The 27065-nt window shown below is 56.2% G+C and overlaps 1 long non-coding RNA gene across 1 annotated transcript in view; it reads right to left on the reverse strand.

The window, feature by feature from the left end:
- The window catches only part of LOC129146655 (uncharacterized), a 35037-nt gene extending 8530 nt beyond the window's left edge, over positions 1–26507 (reverse strand). The window contains exons 1-2 of the long non-coding RNA XR_008553640.1: positions 26432–26507; positions 24604–24720 (exon numbers count right to left, since the gene is read on the reverse strand). This is a non-coding gene — a long non-coding RNA (uncharacterized LOC129146655). The remainder of the gene's footprint in view (positions 1–24603; positions 24721–26431) is intronic.
- Positions 26508–27065: the final 558 nt, after the last annotated feature.

A 27065-nucleotide genomic window follows, 5' to 3' on the forward strand; every position in this document is an offset into this window, starting at 1 on the left:
CTCCTCCATGCAGAAAAGCCACTGCGTGTCCCTCCTCCCGGGCCAGGGCAACGGTTTCTCTGCCAGGCTCACCCTGCCCCTGCCCCTGCCCCTGCCCCTGCCCCTGCCCGAGAGCAACTTGGGTGGACAGCCCTGCTCCAGCTGGACGCCAGCCCAGCCGCAGGAGGGGCAGCGAGAGTATGGACTTTGGTATCAGCCAGACCAAGTTCAAATGTCACCCACTCGAAACCTCCAGGGTCATTTGGGGAAAGCCTCCTCATGTCTCAAAACCTCAGTTCCTCATCCATAAATGGAGGCCCGAAGTCCTCCACACAGGGAGAGGATGCACGTGAGCAGGTGGCAAATGGGGGAACACCTGCCCGGGCCGGCCCAGGGCCTCCCGGCCTGACACCTGGGCTCCACTGTCAGGGCCCCACGCCACAAGCCAGAAGGGAATCTGGAGTTTGAAATGAAGTGGAATTTGCCTCTCATTAAAATGAAGTTTGTCACCTCCATCATAAATTGTCCTGCTCGGCTGCAGAAAAGGGCCCATTAACACATTTTTTCTCCTTTACCAAATGAGGCGAGAGTGGACAGGTTTGAAATCTCCGTGGACAGTAAAAAAGCCAGGAAAGCCCTCCACCCCCACCTCCAGCTGCCCCTTAGAAGCCAAAAAAATCATTGTAATTATCTGTCTTGGAGCCGGCGCAGGGAGAGCGCCTTCACATGGTTCGTTACGGCGCTAATTAGCAGGAACTGGCTGGGGCTCTGGGGACTGGGGGGCCGGGGAGTGGGCTCTCCTTCCCTCCCACCATCCCCCACATTCCACCCCCTCAGCCTCAGGCTGGCATTAGCGCTCAGAGCCCAGGGCCCTGCGGCAGGTCCCTTCCTTGAGACCTCAGTCTCCACCTCCGAGCACTGGGAGACGGACGACCCCCCGAGCCTGGATACTCTGACCCCAAAGGCTCTGGCAAGGACAGAAGGACAGAGGACAGAGGTGCGAGCCACGATGACCAGCACTGAATGAGCACCCACGATGTGCTGGGCTTCGCTGAAGGGACTCGCCTGCTCTTGCCACCAGACTCCCAGGAGGCGGGCGTGATCCCCATTTCACAGATGAGGAGGCTGGTCAAGGTGAGAAGTGACAGTGACACCTGAGTGGGGAGGCCACCAGGGCCCCACCCCCACTGCCCAGGGCGTGGGGCCCAGCCGCTGGGTCCGTGCCCAGATCCGCCCCACAGGAAGGAAGCACGGCTCTCCGCCCTCCGCAGCGCCCAGCGGCAGCGGCCCCGTGAGACCGGAGCACCGTCAGGCCTGCGGGGGCTGATACACAGCGGCGAGGGCCGCGCGGCTCACACAGCCCAGAGAGTGAGGCGTTGAGGAAGAGGAGCGCTTGTCCCTACTTCACGGCCCTGGAAACTCTCTCTGCCAGCCAGTCCCCCAGAGGCCCAGCCTGGGCGAAGCTCCCCTCCAGTGCACTCGCCCGGGGAAACTTCATGGGCTCAGAAGCCGCTTCTGTCCTGCCTGCTCAGGGGTCTCTGAGCCCACCCTCCCTTAAATCCAGAGGACAGCCCCCAGGCTGCTGCCAGCCCTCCCAGACAACAGCTCTCCTCAGCCCCACACCTCCACGGCTTCAAAGCAGACACTGAGTTCTGAGTCCTGGGAGGTCCCCAACCCCTCCTGCTTCCTGCCCACCAGAGCAGCGCTTACGAGAGCCCAAGGAGGACCCCGCTCCTCAGCTCCTCCTCATCGCACCCAAGGTGGGAGACTCGAGCTCGGACCCCTGCCCTGCCAGGCCCTTTGGGGATACAGCTGGCCCAGGCCTTCTCCGGAGAGAACAGGAGGGAACTAGAAAGGCCTGCACCCTCCACCAGGCCACAGAGGGGCAGTCTAGGGGTGAGTGTGCAGCGAGGGTGCCTCCTTCGTCCAGAAAGTTCACCCGGATCCTCAGGGAGGCAGGGAAGCATCCAAGCACAGGTAATGCTGAGCCGTCGCTGGTTCCCTTAACCGGTCTTTGTCCAGTCAGGCCCTCCCGCTCCTCGCCCGCCACTGCCCCTCAAGCACTTTCCAGCTCAGAGTCTACCTACATATCGAGAAATAGCCCCCACAGTTCACAAGCACACCCCAATGCCAGAGGTAGTGGGATGCCCTGCGGGAGCCCTGCTCCAACCCCAACACTCAATGCACACACATCTCTACACACATCTACACACACACACATCTACACACACATCTACACACACACATCTCTACATACATACACATCCACACACACATCTACACACATGCATCTACACACATGCATCTCTACACACACATCAACACACACATCTCTACATACATACACATCTACACACGCATCTACACACACATCTACACACATCTACACACACATCTCTACACACATCTACACACACATCTCTACACACATCTACACACACATCTACACACACATACTACACACATCTACACACACATCTACACACACACATCTACACACACACATCTACACACACACATCTACACACGTGCATCTACACACACATCTACACACACATCTCTACACACACATCTACACACACATCTCTACACACACATCAACACACACATCTCTACATACATACACATCTACACACGCATCTACACACACACATCTACACACACACATCTACACACACATCTCTACACACATCTACACACACATCTACACACACATCTACACACACATCTCTACACACATCTACACACACATCTACACACATATCTACACACACATCTACACACACACACATCTACACACACACATCTACACACACACATCTACACACGTGCATCTACACACACATCTACACACACATCTCTACACACACATCTACACACGCATCTACACACACATACACATCTACACACACATCTACACACACATCTCTACACACATCTACACACACATCTACACACACATCTCTACACACATCTACACACACATCTACACACACATATCTACACACACATCTACACACACACACCTACACACATGCATCTACACACATGCATCTACACACACATCTACACACACATCTCTACACACACATCAACACACACATCTCTACATACATACACATCTACACACGCATCTACACACACACATCTACACACACACATCTACACACACATCTCTACACACATCTACACACACATCTACACACACATCTCTACACACATCTACACACACATCTACACACACATCTCTACACACATCTACACACACATCTACACACACACACATCTACACACACACATCTACACACGTGCATCTACACACACATCTACACACACATCTCTACACACGTGCATCTACACACACATCTCTACATACATACACATCTACACATGCATCTACACACACATCTACACACACATCTCTACACACATCTACACACACATCTCTACACACATCTACACACACATCTACACACACATCTCTACACACATCTACACACACATCTACACACACATCTACACACACATATCTACACACACATCTACACACACACATCTACACACACATCTACACACACATATCTACACACACATCTACACACATACACAGCTACACACATGCATACATCTACACACATACATATCCACAGATATATGCAGATACACCCAAACATAAACACATCCACACACCCATGTACATCTACACACACATCTATACACATACACCCACACACATTACACACGTCTATACACAGGGATACATGCACACATATACACACACACAAATGCAACCCTGGGCACCTGCCTCTGAGGAGAGTGTGAGCGCCCACACACAGCCCACCTGCCCACGCAGGTTAGGTTGGTGGTATCTGTAAGGAGAGGCAGGTCAGGGCCCAGGAGCTGACTCCCACACAGCAGCAACAGCAGCTGAGAAGCTTCCCAAGCCCAGCCTGAACCCCCACCCTGGCCACAGGGCTCACGGATGGGTGCGCCTGGACTGCAGCCTCCACTTTTGCTGGCCGTCTGCAGACAGTGGCCAAGAGCAGCTGGGAGGGTGTATTCCTGCCCGCAGGGTCCACCATGACAGCTCCCAATGTCCAGGCCCGGTGCTCCTTGTTCTTACCCCAGAGAGACCAAAAACCCCAGCTGAGTCACACAGCAAGCCAGCACTAGAAGCCAGGTCCCTCAGCTCCTGCCTTGGGGCTGACGGGCAATGCACACAGTGAGAGGAGCGGAGGTACAGGCCTGACCCTGTCACAGGCCATCTTATCTCCTAGAAGCCGACACAGGCCCCAGAGCCGCCCCTTTCTCCATCAGGAATGCCCTCCCCAGTCTCCTCGGCCCTGGCCACCCAGCCCCTGCTTGCTGCTTCTAAGGACAGCAAGCTCACCACCATCCAAGGTTGCCCATCCATCTATAGCACTAAGTGGGTGTCGTGGAGTAGTTGGTGCCTATTACTGGTCAGGGTGTAGGTGCCCTCAGAGATTTCTGGACAAGTGTAGTCCCTGGGCCTGCCATTTTCCAGGTTGTGGAAACCAGTATCTCCTTGCCTCCTACTTCCTGTTCATGTCTCTATGGGCATAGGCGGTAAACAGGCTGGACCACTGGTCAGCAGGGTGGCTGAGGTCTGCTCCCCACTCTCTCTAAAATGAAACAACTTAGATAAAGCCCTAGCCCAGAGACAGTGTGAGCCCACCACACTCAGAAAGATAGGATCCTGCAAACTAGGCTTAGCTGAGTCTCCACAGTCATCTCCTCCTTCACACCAGGTCCACTGCTCCTTGCGATACAGCCTCCCATAGCCTGAGCCAACTCTGAGTACTCGTCCCTATGTCTGTGCCTCACCATACCTAGAACAACACTGTATAGGTAGGCCTCCCGTGTGCCCCTCCTTAAAGAGTTAGGGAGGGCCCCTAACTCAGAAAATATCTACCCGCCAGTTTGGCTTGTCTCTGAGGTTGGCCCCAGGCCACAGGCCAGGGGCTGAAGAGTCTTCCCCAAACCCTGACCAGTAGTGGGTACCCCACTGTCCTCCCAGATGCTCAGTTCCAGGTCCCCACCCCTCCACCAGGATCCCACCATGCCCTCATTAGCACAGTCGACTGCTCCCAAGCCAGAGGCTTGATGAGTTACAGCCCGTCCATCCCTCCAACGTCCTTTCCGCCACCATGTGCCACAGTACAGCCTGCACATCTGCCAGTTGTGACCACCACCCCATCACCGTTTCCAGGGAGACAGATTTCATTTATGACATTATCAAAAAGTCTAGCCCCTCCCAAACCCTCCTCCCGCCTTCCTCTATGGGGATAGAGACCTGGGCTGTAAATATCACCACATGTCTTCCCTGCAGATTCTAGTGGGGTCTGCATACATCACTGCCAGAGGCCCCTGCAACCACAAATGCATAGGGTGTCAGCGAGTGCATCACAGCTCCACTCCGGCTGCCCTGACCACCCTCCCTGCCACGCCCAGGGCCCCTAGCGCACCCTGGCACCTCCCACCACCTGCATACCCTAAGACAGAATCTGCTCACAGCAGAGGGGCTGGATCACATCCCCAGGGATCTGGCAGGAGGGAAGAGAGCTGACCCTGGCTGAGCCTCCACCGTAACAGTCCTTTTACATGGCAGCCACCAATCCGTCTTCCAAAGCCCCCCAAGCTGGTGTAAACAGGAGAAAAGGAAACTTAAGATCTCACAGTGGGTTTGACCAGGGTGCTGGGATTCAAAACCAGGATGCCAGCTGCCAAACTCCTTCCACCACAGGCCTGAGGGTTACGAGCTGAGCTGTTCTAGGTGTTTCACATGTTTACACATAGTGCCTTAAGCCTCACGATGACCCCGAGGTCAGCACCACTAACAAACCCATTTTACAGACAAGATGCTGGGCGTAGCAAGGCCACAGTCTAGTGGGGAGGAGCCAGGATTCGAAGCCAGGCAGCTGGTCCCAGAGTCCAGCTTGCAGGGGGCTCTGCTCAGAGCAGCCTCGGGGAGGTGTCCCCACAGCCTCGGGAGCCCTCAGTCACTTCCTAGAGCCCACCCTGCCACGAGGGTCCCTCCATTGAGATCACACCAGGGGAAGGGGTCCAGGCACTAGCCTGGCACACTGCAGGTGCTCACCCAAGCCTTCCCCACTCCCCAGTCTACCACGGGGGGCTGTGGGGATCACATGTCCCAGCTTTAGCCAACATCACATGCCGGCAAGTGGTTCAGGACAGGTTATGTTATAGCCTTTGCTGTCATCACGACGGTGGTCTAATCCCATCAGTATAAGTGCTCTGACCTCATACCAGCCAGGAGGAGCACCCTCTCCCCATTGTCCTGAGAACTGAGGGTGCTTCTCACTCTCTCCAAGCCTGCACAAGCTTATTCATTTCTTGTTGCTGATGTAATGGATTAAAGCAAATGACTTAAAGCAATAGGAATTGATTCTCTGAAAGTCCTGGAGATCAGAACACCAAAACTGGTTTCACTAGGCCAAAATCAAGGTGTCAGCAGGGCTGGTCCCCTCCAGAGGCCCTGGGAGGACTCTGTCCTGGGTCTCCTCCAGCCTCAGAGGCTGCCAGCTTTCCTTGGCTTGTGGCCCCAACACGCTAGACCCTGCCTCCATGGTCACATGGACCTCCTCTCTGCTGTCAAACCCCCTTTGCCCCCCTCCTATCAGGACCCTATAGACTGCATTTGGGGCTCACCCAGACAATCCAAAGTAATCTCCCCATCTCAAGATCCTTGGTTTAATTGTAGCAGCAACGACTTTTTCCATATTAGGTAATTTTCACAGGTTTCAGATATCAGAACATGGACAACTTGGGAACCATTTAGTCTACCACACACCAACACCCCTTCCCACGAAGACACCGAGTTTTACCCCAAACCTGATGCTGTTGGCTTCCCCATTTGAGAGGCTGGAAGCAAACCCATTTGTCCATCTGTCCAGACCAAAAACCACAGGGTCAATTCTTAACCCCTGCCTTCCGCTTAGCCCCGCGACTGACCCACCATCAACAAAGCTTATTGGTTTCACCTTCAAAATCTATCCCGAATTTGGCCACTTCTCACTCCCGCCCCTCAGCCATTCCTCTGGTGTAGCAGCCATCCCTCTCTCCTGGATTATTGCAAAGCCGCCCCCCTGGGCACCTGCCTCCCACAGTCTCCTCACAGAACCAGGGGGACCCATAAAACTCAAGTCACTGATGTCGCTCTGTAAACTTTACGGTGAATCCCACCTCACTCAGAGCAAAAGCCAAAGTCCTTATCGTGATCTCAAAATTCTGGCCCTGATGGCTCTCTAGCATCTATTCCCACTCCCCTGTCCTCCCTCTCCCTCTCCTGCCTCTCTGGTCTCCCTGTTCTTCCCAGAAGCCAGGCACGCTCCCACCAGAGGGGGTAGGATTGGGGGTGATGGTGGGGGTCTGCTGCGTCTCTGTTGCATGCTCTCCCCAGGTATCCACAGGCTCCCTCAACAACTTCAGGACTTTGCCTAGAAGGCACCTTCACACTGAGGCATCCTCTCCCTTGACATTTCCTTCCCCCCTCCCCAGATTTTTTTCTCCTTGACATAATCAATAACAAACACCCTCTGTATCTTGCTTATGCACCTTTTTCAACGTTTGTCTCCCCTACTAGAATGTACATTCCATGCCTCCCAGATCCAAAATTAGTGCCTGGACTAATAGGTGCACAATAAATATTCATTAATTTATTCACCCCGTAGACAATTATGAAGTCAGGCACTGAGGAGGTACCAGGGCCCAGCACTAAACCAGACACCACTCCCGACAAGGCCCACCCAGGGCATTCAGTACAGAAGTAGGGGAGCCCAGGAGGTTAAGGGAGTTCGGGGAAGGACCCAACTAAGTCCAGTGGGTTAGAGAAGGCCTTGCTGAAGGGCTCTGCAGGGTCAGAAGGAGTTCACTGGCCATATGAGGTTATAGTTTCAGACCTGACAGGAGAAACAGTAAGTATAGGGAACAAACAGGTATAGGGAACAAACAGTAAATCGGGTTCTTGGGACAAGAAGGGAGCAGAAGTAAAGCTAAAACTTTACTAAAATTCTGAAAACTTGAAGTTCAAATATTGTATGTATTTTTAAAAGTGCAGCATGATGACTGAGGAACAGAAACATCGTGAAATGATGACCACAATTAAGTTAGTTAACACAACCATCATCTCTCAGTCACGTGTGTGTGTGTGTGTGTGTGAGATGAGAATGAAAAACAGGCCAAGGACGGTTGAACTTTTTCCTGTGGGCCACTATAGGGTAGAATGTGGAGGTGTGCCTGTCTGGAGGTTCCCCCACTTCAGATGACCAACAGCAGCCGGGATATGGGGAGAGATGAGGGCATGGAGCCCACCCACCACACATCAGGGATTGCAGGTGGAAATTCCCCCAAATTGTGGCTTCATCCAGGAAGCAGCTCAAGCCCCAATGTAGTTATGGGGTTCCCCGGTATGCAAGGATGGGGCTGGGAGGAGACCTGGGATGAGTTAAAATCAACAGATTGCAACAAATGTTTGACTATTCAGTCTCCACGTGGCCAGGGGACTAGCATGCGGGGGTGACCTTAGGGACTGAACTGTGTCCCCCAAAGTTCATGCGATGAAGCCCTAGCCCCCGGTGTGATGTGTTTGGAGTAAAGAAGTAACTAAGGTTACACAAGGTTATAAGAGTGAAACCTTAATCTGACAAGACTAGCTTTATTATAAGAAGAGACAGCAGGTCTCTCACCCTCTCTCCCCCATGTGACCACACAGGAAGAGGCAGTAGATTGCAGGCCAGGAAGAGAGCCTCACCAAAACCCGACCATGCCCACAGCCTGACCTCAGACTTCAAGCTGCCAAAGCTGGAACAGCAGCTGAGCAGACTAAGACAAATGGTGAAGTCAAGGAGAGCTTCCTGGAGGGGCCAACCCAGGGCTGTGATAGGCCAGATCCTGGCCAGCTAGAACTCTGGCCACCCATGAGGCCCATCCTTCATCAGGCCTGCAAAGCCTCAGTGGTATCTTTGGGGTTAATTCCTCTGCAGAGGAACAGTGACTGTTGTGGGATTGATGAGACATTGCCGAACCCCTAGAGAATGGGGTAGGAGGCTGGGATGTCACGGCTCCTGAGCACTAGATCCCAGGAGCCCCTTCTGCTTCTGTCAAAGGTAACAGCCTGGCCAGAGCTAGCCAGGAATCAGCCTTGAAAGGCCTCCCCCCACCCCAGGCTCCAGCTCTAAGGGCAAGTGAAAACCCAGGCTGGGTTCTTAATGACAGAAAAGATCAGGATACTCTGAGAAACGTCTATAAATAAAAATACACTTTCATAAGACATGTTTAATTAAAGTGGATTAAAATTAATTTGCTTTAAGAAAACTAGGAGGGCCCTCAAGGATTTGAAAATCAGGACAAAAGTCCCTAAATCCAAAAGCTCCACAGCAAGGTCTGGGTGTGGGGCAAGGCAGTGAACCCCATTCTCTGCACATGGTGTCCTCAGAAAGGGGGTTCGCACTTACACAGCGCTCTGTACACCATAAGGCATGTTCACGCAGGATGGCAGGAGTGTCCAGCCCCACTCTGCCAGGGTGAACCAAAGCCCAGAGGGGCTGGGACTTGCCCGAGGTGGCACGGGATGTCTGCGGGAGGGCTCTGTGGAAAGCCGCCGGTCCTTCCTGCCAGCTCTGGGCAGGGCACCCACGCTCAGCACACCCACGGTCCCCCACCCCGCCCAAGCTGCAGCCCCCAGGGCCTGCCCTTCTGCTGGGTAAGGACTGTCGTGGCCCTATGACAGTCTGGCTCCTGAGGCCCAGCATGAGGAAGGTGGAGGGGCGCGGCCTGGGGGTAGAGGACAGGAGGCAAAAAGGGGAAGGACCAGAAATCAACAACCATTCCAGAATTTTAAGCAGTTTTTAGAGGAAAACAAGGAGCAGGTTCAGCTGTAGCAATTTGCTCCAGGGGAAAATGATGTTCCCCTGCTCTATTATACAGAACAGAAGGAACATTTGGTGGGTTGAATACTTATTAATTTATTTTTCTGGTTGCTAATGGGCCAACACACGCGTGTTTGCACGGGCACGCGTGCACCGCAGACAGCAGCAGGACACGGCGCCGGCTCTGAGTCTCCACCTACCTCCTACCAAGCATCACTTTGTTACCACTCCCTCTTCCCCACGCGGGAGGCCCAGAGGAAGGCCCAGAGCTGTTGGGAGACCCTCCGTTCCTGCGTCTGAAAAGTGGACGTGGCAACAAGGGGATCCGACGTGTGAGGACAAAGCTATCACCCTCGGAACAAGCGTGCCAAGCGGATTTGAGAATGCAGACACGCAGGCCGGCCCCGCCCAGCACCTCCAAACCAGGCTTCTCACAAGTCCGCCTGTCCCAGTTCCCATGACAGGAAACAGGCCCCTCTGCCTCACTGCTCAGAACAGGCCAGTCTCTCTTCAGGCCCATAGCGAATCCCCAACCTCTCCCCCCTCTACCCATCTCTCACAGCCCCTCAAACGCTATGGCTGTGACCCCCACCGCTCCCCTCAGACCCGCACCTCCTCCCCTGGAGGACCCCTGCTTCCCTGCTACCCACTGCCCCGCAGGCTCCCCACACAGCAGGCTGGGGGCATCTGGAAAGCACAAATCAAATCAGGTCCTGTCACTCTCCCCTGAGCGCTCCCCAGAGCCTCCCACCAGGATCACTCCATCCCTGGGGCACCCAGCTTGACTCGCTCCTCAGCAGGGCCCCCAAGGCCTGTGTCCCCACCCCAGGGCCTCCTCTCCTTCCCTCCACCAGCCATGCCACGGGCCTCCTGGCCTCCACACACCCCTGCCTCCGGGCCGTCTGCGGGGACTGTCGCTGCTTCTCAGCTCTTCTCTCACAGCCTCCCAAGCTCCCCACATCTATCACTCTCTCAAGAGTGGAAACCACCCGGGGGCAGGAGCTGTGTACTGATCTAGGGGCTGTGTCCCCAGAACACAATCACACTGGTATTCACTCCTGCCAGGTGTCTCTTGACACTTGATGAGTGAACGGATAAACGAATGAAAGGACATTTCAGCTAAGGTCAGCGGGGGTGGTAAGAAGTCGGCCGGGGCACCCAGTCACAGGTCTCCAGCCCCCGTCTCAGAAGGCCTCAGCCCCCTCTTACACTCAGGCGAGGGAGCAGGTCGGGTGGAGGTTCACGGAGCAGCCCTGTGATTCGGCTCCTTTTCTCTAAATAACTTCAGGAAGCAGCTACAGGGAATGAGAGACGCAGGCCCACGTCTGGGCTCAACCACTCTGCCACTCACCTGAGTGCGCTGAGCCTCAGTTTCCTCACCTCCATAGTGGGGATAAGACTGGAATCACAGGGGTGAAAAACAGCGCTATCAAGCTAGCCACAGCCACTGCTGCAGGAGTTCGATCCCCAGCTGGCCAGGGAGCTACCCACATGGCGCAGCAGACCTCTCCTGGCTCGCCCGCTGCTCCCCTCAGCAGTGAATTTCAGTGGATCCTCCTGTTCTGCTCCCCACTCTCTTTGGTGAATCCTCTCGCCCGCTTCGCTGCACCTCTTGCTTACGCCCTAGTTCTTGTATGCATAAATAAATAAATCTTTAAAAAAAAAAAAAAAAAGACTGGAATCATCTCCTAGCACTGCTGTGTGGGTGAGCTGGACAACCATGATGGAGGAGTCCCATCTCTTACAAATGAAGAAGCTGGAAAGACAATGGGAGACCCTAGAGCCCCACAGAAGGGTCTGGAAGGTCGTAGGAAGATCCAGATGCCTAGAGGTAAGACTGCCCCAGCTGACACCCTGCGCAGACCAGGAGAGATCCAGCGCCTGGAGCCAAGCGCCTTCCCCATGGCCAGTGCAGCGGGAATTATCCTTCTGGCCAGCAAACGCTTGATTACAATGTCCACCCCATGCCTACCATACTTCCTGATGAATCCTGGTAAACACTGAAGGCCATTCACTTAGGGCCTGCCTGAGTGCACCTCCTCTTTTATGAGGGAAATTTTTCATTGTTTTGAGAAGCTCATAGGTTCTAATTGGGGTGAGATTTTAAAGCCTCCCTCAGTGGCTTGGAGGCAAGAGTAGGCTTGTGGCTAGTAGACAGACCACCTCTGTCCACAGGCCCCAGAGAGAAAGGGAGCACAACACAGGCCTCAGGGAGCCCAGGATCATCCAGCCAGGTGCTGCATACCATTGGGTCACACCCCAAACCTAACCTTCTCCAGAGGAAAGGAAGATGCATGTTGAGCCTGCCTGGGAATGTCTGAGAGGTCACAGCCTCTAAAACTCACAGCGCTGGGGAGCAGTGTGCGCCACTGAAAAGGGTTCACATTTGAACTCTGACATGGAGCAGGCAAGGCCTGAGCCAACCCCTTAGAATATAGCTCAGTGACGCCCCCACCCCCCAGTTGGGACCATAGTACAGAGGAAACACGAGCAGGTCTGATCTGGGCCCTGCTGCTCCAACAGGGGAGTGTCCCAGGTTCCTGGTCAGGTCCCTGGTTCTTCATTCTGACAATGGGCTGTCCACAAGCAGCAGGCCAACGGCCCTCCTTCAGAGCCTCCCAGGGCCCAGCCTGCCTGTTCTGACAGCTGCCACCAGCCTCCTCCCCAGAAGTCCTCCTCTAGCACCACCAGGCCACAGGCCTGAGGAGTCCTGGGCACTGATGGCCTGTAGGGTAAGGAAAAATGTCAGGCTTTCTGCCCTCCCGCCATCAGGATAGATGATGGAACCCTGTGGTCCTGAATGCATGCCTGATGGCAGGCACCTGGAGTAGGGTGTGGGCATAGGTAGATGGGATTCACCTGGGCTGAGACTGGGCTTGCAGCCTCCCAGGCCCCCAGCATCCCTGCCTGCCATATTCCTGGTGAACCCCAATAAAAGACCTGCAAAAACCACTGAGGACTCCTCCTTTACCCGGTCTGCTGGATATTAGAAAACCTGCACCATGTCCAGTTCCTGCCTTTACATGGCCCCAACACAGAACCCTACCCCTCTCTGCAGCCCCCACACCAGCTCTGTCCTGGCATCCAGGCTGCATGTGTGCCATGCCCCTGCCCTGTGTCAGGAGACAGCTGTACCACTCCAACTCCTAGTCTCCTGCCACCCCCAGGGCTGCAGGGCTGAGACCCCTCTGAGCTCTGACCACACCCTTCTCTCAGGCCCTCCCCCGCCCCCGCACCTGCCTGTGGAAGCTGGGGGGCAGTAGCTCGCTACCTTGTGCTGGTCCGTCCTCCTGGGGGCTTTGCTCACACAATCCCCAACCAGGTGTACCCTCTAAATAAACTCTCCCCCGCCCCACCCCAAATCCTCCTGATCACTAAGGTCCAGCCTCCTCCAGGAAGTCCTCTCTGACTTCTCCAGCCCTTCTTGCCTCCCGTTTCCTGGGGCTCACAGTCTGTTACCTCAGCCTTTCTAACATCGCATTGTTCCCCAAAGGCAGGTGTGATGTCACCTACTCCTTTTGTACCCACCATGCCCGCAAAGCCTACTGGGTACTCAGGAAGGAGAGCCTCATTGACTCTGGAGGAAGGGCATGGAGGCCGCTGACCAATGGAGCACACAGCTGTGTGAGATGAGCATCGTGGTGCCCATGTGCAGATGGGAAACTAAGGTAAAGAAGGAACACCTGCTCAAGTGGCAGGGCTGGGATGAGAACCAGCACCCCCAAGCGGTGCTGTTAAGATACACCCACCAGCCCAGCAGGACACATGCTCTCCCACCTGACCTTCCCCACCTGGCTTCCCCTGTTTCCTTCACTGCCAGGAGGAAACTGAGGTCACTTGCTCAAGGCCACACAGACAGTAATCCAAAGTCTCTCAGCTCCAGACTGGTCAGAGCACTTGATCAGGAGCCTCCCACTGGGTCTGCAGGACCCACACTGCCCTCCCTGGGGGCCCACCTCTCCCGGGGCCATCTCCCTGCCCTCCCTGTCCCAACCAGTCCATCATGCTCTCCGGACTATCGGCCCAGCCCAGCACTCCAGGGAGCCCTGCATGGTGGGTTGACCTTTAGAGGCCCAGCTCTCATGGTCCTGGGTGTTTACACAGATAATATCGCTGCCATGGCTCCTGGAAAGTAGGCCACACAGGGGAGGGGGTGGCAGGTGTGGGCTCAGCCACTCCCGCCACCCTCCACACTGCCTGGACTCGGAGCCAACCGAGTCACGGTCTTCAAAAACTACCTTGGTGACTCCTGGGGAGCACCCAAACTCCCACAGAGGGGAGGGCCGGGGCCAGTGTCCCCTCTGGCTCCTCCTGCGCAGTGACCAGACGGCTGCGGGGATGTGCCCCTTCTAGCAAGCACCCCTCTCTGCATGGAGGGTGCCTCATTTCTCTGGCCCTCTGCTCCCACATCTGTCAGTGGGTTCAGGTTAACAGCTGCTCTCATTCTAGGCACTCAGGTAGATGCGGAGGCTCAACCCTAGCAGGCTCTGAGGGGCAACTCTCCTGTGCCACCCCGCAGACACTCGGCTCCCCTTAGGGTAGAGCTGGGTGGGGCGGGGTGGGGAGGGGGTCAGGCTGAAGGGCGGGTGAACCACCCAACAAACAGCAACACAATTGGAGGGGCCTGGGCTTCTCAGAATGTGACCAGCCCGGCAGCAAACCGGAGGAGCCACCTGACCCCTGTGAAGGGAGGCGCCCAGCGAAAAGCCTGGCCAAAAAAGGAAAAGACTCAGTGGAGAATGACAGGTCAGTTCCCCGCCCCCCCATAAAAACCCCCAGTGCCTGGTCCTGTGCGCAGCCTCCTTGGGTCCCTGAGTGACTTAGCGAGTCTCCGCCCAGGAGCGCTACCTAGTAAACTCTCCTTTCCTTTCCTTTCCTTTCCTTCCTGTCTGCTCGTCTCTTCCTTCGGCGACTTTACGGCTTTACATCTGGAGCCCAGGGCACCTACTACGCCAACACGCAGACTCCTCGCCGCCGGAGCCGGACAACGCGGACAAACAGTGGTCTCTCTCCCTCCAGCCTGGTGATCAGGTCCTCCTTAAGTCTCCCGGCGTGGGGGGCTCCGGCCCGGCGGGCGGGAAGGACCATAGCCCCATATCCGGTGATCCTCACCACCCCCACCGCCCTCAGGCTCCTCAGTCACCCCGGGTGGGTTCACCACTCCAGGGCAAAACAGCCCCGGAGCCCTACAGCAACTTCCGCCCCAGTGGGAGTGCACTCCTGCGGGCCCGCTCCCTGAGGGTTGCCGCTCAGCCTGGTCAGGCCGCTCAGCCTGGTTCCGGCTATTCCTGAATAGGCTTCTCCAGGATGCGGCCTGGTTTCATGCCATTTCCCTGGACCCTCACCCCATTACTGCCTGGGTCCAGGATTTATTCTTCCGGGGGACACGTACGGACTTCTCCCCCTTGGAAGTTTCTCTCTTTAACTTTTTATTTCTTATCTGCCTTTCTTTACCCTCCAGTCTCAACCAGTAGCTACTACTTCCAAGTTCAGAAAGTTTCAGGGTCCATCCAGGGAACAATCCTGGGTTCAGCCTCCTGCCCTCTAACGCACTGCCCACTGGTTAACCTGACCTTTAACCCATTCATTCTGGCCGCAGACCCCGACCCAGGACGCAACAAACTAGTCACTAATCCCAACGGGGATCCCCACGGCATTTGGGCCTCCTACACCCCTTACCTGTGTTTTCTTTCAGATCAATCGGAAAACTATTGCAAGTCCTGGGGGGACTACTGGGGGGGCTGCCCTTACTGGCAGTGCAAATACCACTGGCCCGGCACTAGGACCCTGAGGAGACAGGGAGAAACCAACAACATTTCCTTCACCATCAGCGACCCAACCTCTAGCCGGTGGGGCGCTGCGGTTGTGGGGCGTGTGTACCTCTACCCCTCTCAACGCCCGGTGGGGTCCATCCGCATAATTCGCTTTCAGGGCCAACCGCCTGAGGCCGGCCATCAAGGTCTTTGAAACGATCAAGCCATTTTGTCAATCAGTCGGAACAGCAGCTAAGGGCAGGTCCCCTCCCCCAGCCTCCAGGGTCGGTCCAGGAGGCCCCGACCTGGTTGGACCTCACAACCCACACCCTTCTTTGGCTAAACGCCTCTAATACAGGTGCTCCCACCCAGGATTGCTTTCTCTGTGCATCCCTTACCCGCCGGTTTTGGCGGCAGTTCCACTAAACGCTTCTCGAATAAACTCCACCGTCTCACCACCCTCTGCCTGCAGACTGGCGGCCACATGCCCCTTTGGTCCTTACCCAATGTGTCACTTCCCTGCTACAATATCCCGCTTGGGCCCGACATCTCTGATCTCTGCTCATCTCATACCATTGTCTCAGCAAGCACAGCGCCCCCGGAGGGAGGGTTCTTCTGGTGTAACTCTACCATCTGGACAAGCACAAGCAGCACAACCCCAGGTCCGTGTCCCCCAGTCCTAGTGACCCCCCAACTCATGCAATACACCCGTGTAGAACTCCAGGGGCTTCCAGCACCCGCACGGGCAAGGAGAGCAGCCTTCACACCCCGTTCTCATTGGCCTTCACCTCCTCGGCTGCGGCAATCGGTACATCTGGCGCATCTTTGGGCACAGGACAGGTTGCCATGCGAGTGCTCTTGGATCGGATCGAATGGGCTATCGAAACTTTCGGCCAGCTCCGTAGCCTCTTGTCAACGAATCAGGCCTAGTAGAGCAAAATGTAAAAAAACTGGAGGCCCTTGCCTCAGAGATGCGAAACCTTCAGCCCCCTGGGGGAGGACTCTCCTGGGGGCCCTTGACGTGCCCCCTCCTGTCTTGGCTCCTGCCCGGACTGGGCCCTGTCGTTAGCATCTGCTTGTTTTTTTGCCTTTGTGCCTTGTGTGCTCCGCTTCATACAGAGCCAGATGCGGAAAATCACCACCAACTCCTTCAATCAACTCCTGGTCGGAGACTACCAACCTCTTGCACAGCGAGACCCGCAAGATTCATATCCGAGCCCCTGCCTGCCGTACCTCAGAGCCCGCCCCCCCACAACGGCCCTTTTCAGCAGGAAGCAGCTAGAAAGTCGTCGCCCCTATTCCTATTAAGAGGTGGGCATGTAGGGGCCCGGGCTTCTCAGAATGTGACCGGCCCAGAAGCAAACCAGCTGAGCCACCTGACCCACGCAAAGGGAGGCACCCAGCGAAAAACCTGGCCAAGAAAGGAAAAGACAGGCCTCCCCTGGTGATCGCAGCGGTTGCCTGCTGGGCCGCGAAGCTGCCCGCAGCAGCACCGGTTCGATCCCCGGCCACAGGCAAGGGTCCCACATGGCGCGACAGACCTCTCCTGCGGCACCAGCTGCTCCCCTCAGCAGTGTACCTCGTCAGTCTGCCTGTTTTGCTCCCCACTCTGGCTCTGGTGAATTCTCTCACCCTCCCGTGCTTCTGACTGTACCCAGCGCTTCCATAAATAAATAAATAAATCTTTAAAAAAAACAGAAATGAAAAGACCAGCGGAGAATGACACGGCAGCTCCCCCCTCATAAAAACCCCGGTGCCTGGTCCTGCGCGCAAGTCTCACCCAGGAGCGCTACCTATTAAACTTTCCTTTCCTTTTCTTCCTGTCTGCTCGTCTCTTCCTTCGGCGACTTTACGGCTTTACAAAAATCACAGCCAGAATGTCACCAGGAGGGCTTAGCCAGGGTGGGGTTAACGGCACTGGGGAGTCTGGGGCCTCAGAAGCCAAGCCAACTCTGCCTCCATCCAGACTGGCTGCTCCTGAGCACAGGTCCAGGCCACATTCATCATTTCACACACCCCAGCTGCCTCCAGCTCTTCCCTGGTGGAAAAGCAGAGGTGGATTGTGGGGGACAAGGGGCATTGGAGGGGGATTCCAGTACCCCCTCTTTACCCTTTCCATGCCCCCAAGCTAACTTTACCCCACCGTGAGCAGCAGCAGCTGCAGCCTCACCCCACACACACACAATCACAAAGCACCATCCTCCTCCAGGCCAGGGGCACCCATCTCAGCAACCCCCAACCTTTCTTCCTGCAGCTCAGGCTCCACTCTGCACTCTCTCTCCAACCCCTTCTCAAGTCCTTTTATTATTCAGAAGAGCCTCTTGATTGAAAAGGCCTCTAAGGCATCTCACAAATAAGAATCCTTTAATTGGGAAGTTGTTAACTTCTCAAAGAAGAATTTTAATTTTGCTTCCCCATCATCTCCTCTCCCCAAACCCACAGACCAAACACAAATGTTAATACAGCCCAGCACCCTGGCACACCTTCCCAAATGTGGAGCATGCCAAGGGGGCCCTGCTGGGGTGGCAGCTCCACCTCACCTACACAGAGCCCTGGACCCCCCCCCCCAGGATGCCAGAAGGTCTTGATCCTCTCCCTTTGGGGGTACCCGCACCATACCCCCTCACCACCTACACCTCAGAGAAAAGGGTGGCAAATGGCTAAAGGGTCAGTAGGATGGTAGCCCCCCCAGACAGGGCAGGACCCCGCTGCTGGGTTCCAGAGTCTAACACTGCACACAGAGCTCCCCAGAACCCTTCGCCACCTTCCATTACACTGTCCTATAGCTGATGACTCAGAATTATACTTACTGAGCATTTGCTATAGGGCTGTAAGCCCTTTACATGCACCAACCTACTCACTCCACACAGGCAGGTGCTGTATTATTTCCAATTTACTGATGGAGACACCGACGTCCAGAGAGCTTAAATGCATCACCTACACTCACGCCACCAGCGAGCGGCACAGCTGGGACAGTGTGGCTAAGAGTTTGCCTTGAGGGCCTCCCCTGGTGGTGCAGGCGGGTTGAGCGAAGCGCTGTGAAGCTGTCCGCAGCCTCTGCAGTGCCCGTTTGATCCTGGCCTGTGGGTGAGGGTCCCACATGGCACAGCAGACCTCTCCTGTCGCGCCCGCTGCTCCCCTCAGCAGTGTATTCCGTCAGTCTGCCTGTTCTGTTCCCCGCTCTGTCTCTGGTGAATCCTCTCACCCTCCCGCACATCTGCCCTGTACCCCGGTTCTTGTATAAATAAATAAATAAATCTTAAAAAAAAAAAGTGTGACTCGAGTGCTGCCATCATCTGTCCCCTCTCCCGTGCAGGGCGTGGCTGTCTCATCCCTTCGTCCCTGGGAATATCACAGAGACCAGCAAACAACCACACTGAATGGATGCCTGCAGCGCAGTTAAATGAAAATGAACATGAGCCAAGCCTGTCGTATTCACTCTCCTCTGAGCCTCACGGCATGACAGGAGGGTTCTCAATCCACAGTCAGGTAGCCTGAGGCCCAGACGTGGAAGCAACTGGGCCAGGTAACCAGTGAGAGGTGCAGAGCCCGGGCATCCCCTCCCCCATCCCAGATGCAGCACCCGCCCTCCGCCGGGCACACCGGGCCTGGGCTGTCCCCACACACACCAGATACCAGGCTCTGGGCCGAGTTATCATCCTGGGCTGAAACGGACCCTAAGAAGTCACAGCCTTCTTAGAGTGATGGAGGATTCTCCTCTCTGTCCTGATGCCCAGTGCAGTCCAGCACGCCACAGCACAACTCAAGGCACGAGAGGCTCCCCAGCACCAGGCTGCCGGGCCCACCGCAGACCAGGTCACTGCTGTGGAAACCCGGGTCAAGTCCCACACTGCTATGAGCAATGAATTTATATGTTGGGTTTCCAAACCCCGGGACTTCAGAATGTGAGCTTCTCTGGAAACTGGGTCATGGCAGATGTAATTAGCTCATTAGGATGAGGTGGTGCTGGAGTCAGGTGGGCCCCACTCGGATGAGGCTGATGTCCTTGTAAGAAGAGAAAACATGGACAAACAGGCACCAGGGTGCACGCCACACAGACTCACGGGGGCAGATGGCTGTGTGCCCGCCAAGGAGAGACGCCTGCAGCTGCAGAGCCGCCCTCACAGCCCCCAGGAGCAACGGCCCTGCCGACACCCCGATTTCCAGCTCCTAGCCTCCTGGGCTGAGAGCAAAGGCTCCGCTCTGTGACACTTGCTTAGAGCAGCCATAGCAGCGCTCACACCTGCAGCCCTGGGTTGCAGTGCTGACTTGGCCCCTCAGCCATTGCACGGTGTACACAGCGCACCTCCCCTCCAAGCCTCGGCCTGTCCACACAGCACTAGTCACTGCTTGGCACACAGTGGGCGCTCTGTAAATGTTTGCTGGGAGAATGACCAGGATAAGGGCATCCATCCTCCACGTGGCTAAGAGTGAGATGGGATGAAGGACAGGTTACACTCCAGGAACAAGGGCCCTAGACACTGGGGTGATGCTGCCTCAGCAGAGACACGGATGCTGGCTGCTGGGGCACAGCCTCCACCTGAACCTCTGGGAGGTGCTCCAGGCCAGCCAAGGTGGAGGGGCCAAGTTCTCCATTCAAGAAGCCAAGAACATCTCTTGAGTCCCCCTGAACCAGGCCCCCATGGGCCCTAGGATTAGGAAAGGAGAGTTACGGGGTGCTCGCTGTAGCCCGGGCCCACAGCTCAGGCTCCGCCACAGAGGCGTGAGGGAGGCAGGTTCAGTCAGGTGTCACAAAGAAGAGCAGCCTCCAGGCCTGGGCTGCCTGGAGGGGTGAGTCCGCATCCCTGCAGGTGTGTGAGAGGAGGTGAGGGCTGCGCTCTCAGGGACACCTGTGCTCCCACGGCAGGAGTCCCAACCTGACTGAGCACCAGATCCCTGGCTTCCCTCAGTGGCGCTGGGCCAGGCAGTCTAGGTAGACTCCTGAGGGCCCCTCTCCTAACCAGCACCCCGGGTAGTCCCGATGAAGAGCCAGGCTTGGGCGCCCTGGTGTTGAGCAGAATTCCATTTGGGGAGAGCTTTGATGGCAGTGTGTGGGGCAGGGCAGCATGTGGACAGGAAACAAGAGGGGCCAGGTGAGGTGTGGGGAGAGGAAGGCAAGCTGAGGCGGATGAGAGGAAAACCCCAGGACAGCTCCCCGCAGGTAGCAGGCGTGGGGGTGGGGGAGTGAAACGTATACATGGCATTCAAAGGAGCAGAAGCAGGTGGAGAGTCAGGGCAGACTTTCTAGAAGAGGTGGGATTTGCCGGTGACTAGGATGCAAGGGACACTCTAAACGGAGGCCAGGGAAGGCGAGCAGGAGCTGGAGCTGATGGAGGAGGAGCGAAGGGAGCAGTGGGTTTGAGCCAGTGGATGAAAGGCCTGAATACCAAGGAAGGAGGCTTTGTAGTGCCCGCCAACAGGGTTCAGGGGGGCCTGGGCTTCTCCAGCCTCACCAAAGGAGGCTCCCTATGGGGAAAAAAGGGTGAGCAGATCAGGCTCTGTAGCAGCAGCCCCTGTTCATGGGCCCTGGAGAACGTCACAGAATGACAGTGCCAACCACCGGGCCATTTGGGAGCAGTCAGGAGATGAGCGGGCGGCAGCTTCTCCAGGCTGGTAAATCCAGTACGTGCCTGCAAGGCTGGAGTAACAGGCCCACCAATGGGCAGGGAGCAGCCATCCAAGCAGTGAGGTCTAGACTCCTCCTCCATGTGACCTTGTCCAGGCTCAGAGGCTTGAAATCCCCTGGATTCTCACAACCCTGTATTTACATGCATAGTCCTGGCCTCTGCCCTCCGTGGCAGCCCTACCCCACCCCCCTCGGTCTGTGTAGCCTCTGCACATGGAGATTGGCATCTCATATGCGACTTCTAAACAGCCCTCCAAACCCACCCTCAGCCCCCTGCTGCCCAGCTCAGCCAAAGACTCCGCCACCCACCCGGCCCCCAGGCTCTGATCTCCCCCAGCACATACCCACTCCTCCAGAGCCGGCTCTCTCTGGATCAACAGTGGGACCTCCTAACTGCAGTGAGAGGGAGCCCAGGAGCCAGGAGTCAATGCCATTCCACCTCTAACTCAGACCCCACAAGCCCCACTCAGCCCCTCTTGGCTCCCTGCTGGCTGCTCCCAGCTGAGGCCCCAGCGGAGTCTACAGACCTCCAGGCCAGTTCTCTCCCCTCAAGGCTCTGCTCCAAGGGGCCCTCCCCAGCCACCTGCACAGATGCTCCCTGCATGCTCCCTGCTGCGCCTTATTTTCCTTCACAGCGCCTGTCAATTCCTAACCTTATCTGGTTTTTTTCTGTCTATGCTGTGGGTATTTAAGCTCTCTGAGGACAATGGCCTGGCCTACCTGATTCCCTGCATGGTGGGCACAGAGTTCCTGACATGGACCAGGTGCCCAGTAAGTGTGTGCTGAATGAACGTAAATGAGCCACTAATGAACGAATGACTTCATCAACCATTTGTGCAGCGCCTGGTGTATGCAGGGAAGGGGGAGGAGTTTGGGGAGCCCACGGGAAATCCCACCCAGTGTGGGAGCAGAGCAGGACAAAGAGATCTGCTCCAAGGAGGGGTGCAGGGGCAGGGCCAGAGGTCAGGGAAGCTCCCAGGAAAGGCCATCCCCAGCCTCCCTCCCCAGCTCTCCAGGGTGAGGGACATTTACCACTCCCCACCAGCTAGGCTGATTCAGGGGTCAGTAAGAGTTGAGGGGCAGGGGGGGTGTGTATACATCCCTGGCAGGAGGAGACCCGGCAGGGTCCACCCGCAAGAGGGGAGAGTGATTGCCTGCAAAGGACTGCAGTGAGCAAGAAGCAAGGGCTGTGGCATCTGGGAACACCAGCTTTGCCTGCCCCTTCCCCAGTCTCCCATCTGCCCCCTCCCCCCGCCCCCGCTGCTGACTGCACAGGAGCACGGAAGGAGCAGGTAAAGGAGGCAGGAGACACTTCTGAGCCTCCCAAAGTGCAGAGCTTTGTCAAGTCTCAGCTCCTTAGTGTGTCTCCAAGTCTCCTGTGACCAGCCCTGCTCCCTGCTAGGGCACAGTGATTCCCAAATACCTGCAAATTCTCTACCTCTATACCTTCGCTCAGGCTGGACCCGCCCCCAACCCCAAACCTCTCTGCCCACTCTAAGCCTCCGCGCATGGTCCTGCTCCGTGCTCCTAGTCAGCATTACTCATAATGGCAAACCGCTGGGAACCATCAAAATATACAGCAGAGCATTGGCTCAACATGCCCCGGCACACACAGGTTGGAACATTATGCTGCCATTAAAAATCACATCACAGAGGAGTATTTAATGATAAGGAATGATCTCGGTATAGTATTAAGCACAAACAGCAGGTTAGAAAACAGTAAGTACAGTTTGCTCCCAATTATGTGATAAATACATATTTTGTAAAAGACTGACAGGCAAAACACCCAAGCGTTCACATTTTCAACAGAGACACGTGTTTTCCCTTTTATAATCAGAAAAATAGAACATTTTCAAAGACTGCTCAAAGACGCTTGCAGCCTTCAAGGCTCAGCCCAAGAATCCCCTCATCCAAGCCCCCCGGCCTCCCGCCGAGAGGGGCCCTCCGCTGCCAGCTAGCCCTCTGCTCCCGCCTACTGAGCTTCCCCGCACCACAGTGACATCCACCTGGGTGGCAGGGAGGCAGTGGAGGCCTCCCAGTGAGGGTGGGGTCCTCCAGCACCTCCAGACAACTCCAACCACACCTTGTCTCCCCATCCCCCAGAAGCAATTACAGGTTAAACCAGAAGGGCTAATGAGCTGCTCATTCCACCATCTAGGACAAAATGACTAGCAGGAATAATCTGATGGCGATAACTGGACTTCAAAATGAGGCCTAGTGCTGGGGAACGAAATCCAGCCACTCAGCGTCCTGGTTGGGAGGACAGTGTTGGCTGAGCCTCAGCCACTACACCGTTGTCACCTAATTCTTTAGGAGAAGGTGTTCAAGGCCCAATGCCCCACTGAGTCGCTAGGTCTTTTTCCTCTGAAGATTCTAGAAGATGGCAGTTCAGCCTGCAGCCCAGCCAGCCCCCACCCCCAGCGCTCCTTCTATTTAGCAAAGACCTCTTGTGGATCACATCACCTGACGAGTATAGGGGATTGGCCCACATACTCGTCCAAGGGCACAAGCCAGTCCAGAGGTAGTCAAGCAGGATAGCAACCCAGTCTCCCCCCCTCCATCCCATATTCCCCTTCTTCAGGGCTAAATATAGTTTCTCCATGTTCCTTCTCATAGGGCACAGAGTGGGAGGGCCTGTAACCTCCCACATTCTGGGCATCCTGCTCCTAGTGATAGAGTCCAAGGGGCCATCTGTGCTGCTCACACAGAGCTAAGGTCACCTGATTGCCAGTACTTTCTCTCTCTCTCTCTCTCTCTCTCTCACACACACACACACACACACACACACACACACACACGCGCGCACACCTGAGGGGTGAGCCTCATCCTGCCCTGGAGGTGCCTGGACCCACATGCTGACTGTGGCTTGCAGCCCCATTAAACTCCACACATCAGAGACAGCGCCAGCCTCTTGACAGTTTCTTGGACCTTATCAACTCAGTTCACACATTCCCACTCCCTCCCTACCTGGAGTCACATGACACCTTCGGTCAACAAAGTGACAGAACCAAGGACAGAGTCTTCCACTCATCACTGGAGACCTCTCACACCACATGGGAACCAACTGAGGGTGCAGCCAAGAAACCAGACCCTCTGAGGCGCGCCCGGGCAGCTGAGCTAGCCACCAGAGCCGCACCATACCAAGGGCTGGCAGGGGTGGGTGCTGCCACCTCAGGCCACCGGGACTTGGCTGGTATGAGAACACAGGTGGGAAGGTCGCCACCAGAAAAACACCCCGCAGCGGCCTCCCTCTAGCCTCTCCCCTCAGGGACCCCGCACCCGTGGCCCCAGGCCCACACCACCCTATCTCTGCCCAGCAGCCCAGATGACTTCTTACCTCAGGGTGGGCAGGGTGAGGGCACGTAGCTGGGCCAGGGCTCAGCCTGGGCTTGGCTCAGTCACCCTCTCTGCTCATGGACACCAGAGCTGTCCTCGGGGGCTGTCGTGCAGGAGGCTGTGGGAGGAAGAGGAGAGGGCTGTCGGCCAGAGCAGGGGTGGGCAGCTCTGGGGAGCACCGGCGGCCGTGGACCCACAGGGGCGTGACCCCCGTTGGGCAACAAATGCAAATCACACATACACGCACTCTGCATGTACACACATGCATTTACTAGCGGACATTCACACACTAGCACTCACACACTCATGCACAAGCTCCCGCTCACTGGCATGCGCGCGCACGCACACACGCACACACACACCACTAGGTGGGGCTGCTGGGGTTCTGGGGAATGATGGGATTTGGGGTTCCTGACTTCTGACGACCTTCCCTCTCCCACTGGCTCTGTGACCTGGGGAAAGTCAATTCTGTGAGTCTCCCCTCCTTCCTCTCTGAGGCGGGAGACCGCCCCTCCCGCCAGGAATGCTGCCAAGTAAAAAGGGAGAAGGGACACGGAGCCTAGCTGGGGCCCAGCGCACAGCAGCTCTGCAGCCAGCACAGGGGGAGCCCGTCTTCCAGGCCCCGGAGGCAGCGTGGTCTGGCCGCTGAGAAGGGGTACACAGAGCACCAGGCCCGGGCCTGGGTCTCTTCCTCCAGGCTCCCCGAATCCCCACAGCTACTTCCCCTGACTCTCCTGGCTTATTCTTTGCTCAGTTATTCTCCCAGGGCAACACAGGACCCACCCCCCAGCCTCCACGACAAGAGAGGGCCCAGGGGGGAGGGGGCAGTGGGGGGGGGTGGGATCCTGTCTCCTTGGCCTCAAACCGACCTCAGCTGCAAGTCTGAGCAGGCAGCCACACTCCCCACTCTGGGGAGTGTGTGGCCCTGGGCAAACCTTCCTCACTCTCTAGGCCTCTCAGATAAAGAGCTGAGTCCCCTTCTGAGCTGTTGGAAGAGGTTCCAATGCCTCAGTGGTCCTCAAAGTGTGGCACACAGAGCCACAGGGGGTGCACCGGGGATTCCAGCAGACACACATTCTTATATTTGCAGGTATGTGTTTGTTTTTCTGTGTATTGAAAAAAATGACAGGCACACCAGAGCTGTGATTTCAACGATATGTGGCTTGGGGAGCACAGAGTAATCTACCTTGCGTCGTGAGTCAACACAAAGGGAAGGATTAAGAAAAGCAGGAGAGGGCCTCCCCGGTGGCGCAGCGGTTGAGCGCTGGGTTGCGAAGCTGCCCACGGCCTGTACAGCGCCGGTTCAATCCCCGGCTGCTCCCCGGCCACCGGAGGAGGGTCCCACATGGCGTGCAGACCTCTCCTGCCGCCCGCTGCTCCCCTCAGCAGTGTACTTCGGTCCTTCTGCCTGCTTTGCTCCCCGCTCTGGCTCTGGTGAATTCTCTCACCCTCCCGCGCTTCTGACTGTACCCAGTGCATGTATAAACAAAACAAACAAACAAACAAATAAATAAATAAAACTTGCCTCTATTTAAAAAAAAAAAAAATTTAAAAAAAAGAAAAGCAGGAGAGCAGGTGGTGCCCAGAGTGGCTACGATGTGATGGTGAAAGGGAAACGCGGTGAGTTGGCGTCTAACCACATGGGTTGCAAAGTTCTCCTCCAAGAAGGAGGCAGGAAAATGGGCACTGAGCAGATTCCAGGCCCCTCCTTGGCCCTCCCAAGCTGCCAACAGTGCAGAACCAGTAAGATGGCCTGTCCAGGCCACAGTTCTGCAGCCCCAGCTGAATCCCCTACTGCCAGTCCCCAGGTGTCTCCAATGGCTGCTGACCTAGGACAGGATGCAGTGGTGCCAGCCTACGCCAGCAGGGTAGCCAGAGTCCAGGCAGCTCCTTGGGCTGCGGTCCTCCCAGCCAGACCCTGCCAGGTGGGAGTGTCCTCAGTGGCGGCTCAACCTGGCTTCCGGTAGATTGGCACAAACCAACCAGGTGCTGGCCAGCCAGGCAGCCCTGTCCCTGGCAAGCCTCCAGTTCACTGGGCTGGCAGCCCTGGGCCCAGTGCTACCTGAGCTGGCAGGGCCAGCAGCCCACGGGACCACTCCAAGCCCCCAGCTGCCAGGTTCTAAGATAATGAATGGGCCTCCTATTCCCTTCTCCCACACCTTCCTCAAGCTCCCACTCTCCTCAGTGGCATCACAAGGAGTTGCTATGGAAATGAGACCACAGGCAGAGCATGACAATGATTTGGGGCAGGCGAGGAGACACGCTGGGAGCTGGGAGCTCTCCCGGACATGTGTCCCAGGAAGGACAGAAGCCCCCGCTGCCGGCCTCAGCCAAGGGGGGTAGTGGCACCACAGCAGAGGTGACAGCCTCCTCCCTGCCCCCTCGGTGGAGCCCAGGGATCTCTGGGAATGAGATGCCTATGTATTTAACAGAATTAGCACATTCCCCAGGGAATGCGAGACA

This window comes from Talpa occidentalis, unplaced genomic scaffold (genome assembly GCF_014898055.3).
Source record: "Talpa occidentalis isolate TD23 unplaced genomic scaffold, MPIMG_talOcc4v2.1 talOcc4.11, whole genome shotgun sequence".
In the NCBI taxonomy this organism is placed as follows: domain Eukaryota; kingdom Metazoa; phylum Chordata; class Mammalia; order Eulipotyphla; family Talpidae; genus Talpa; species Talpa occidentalis.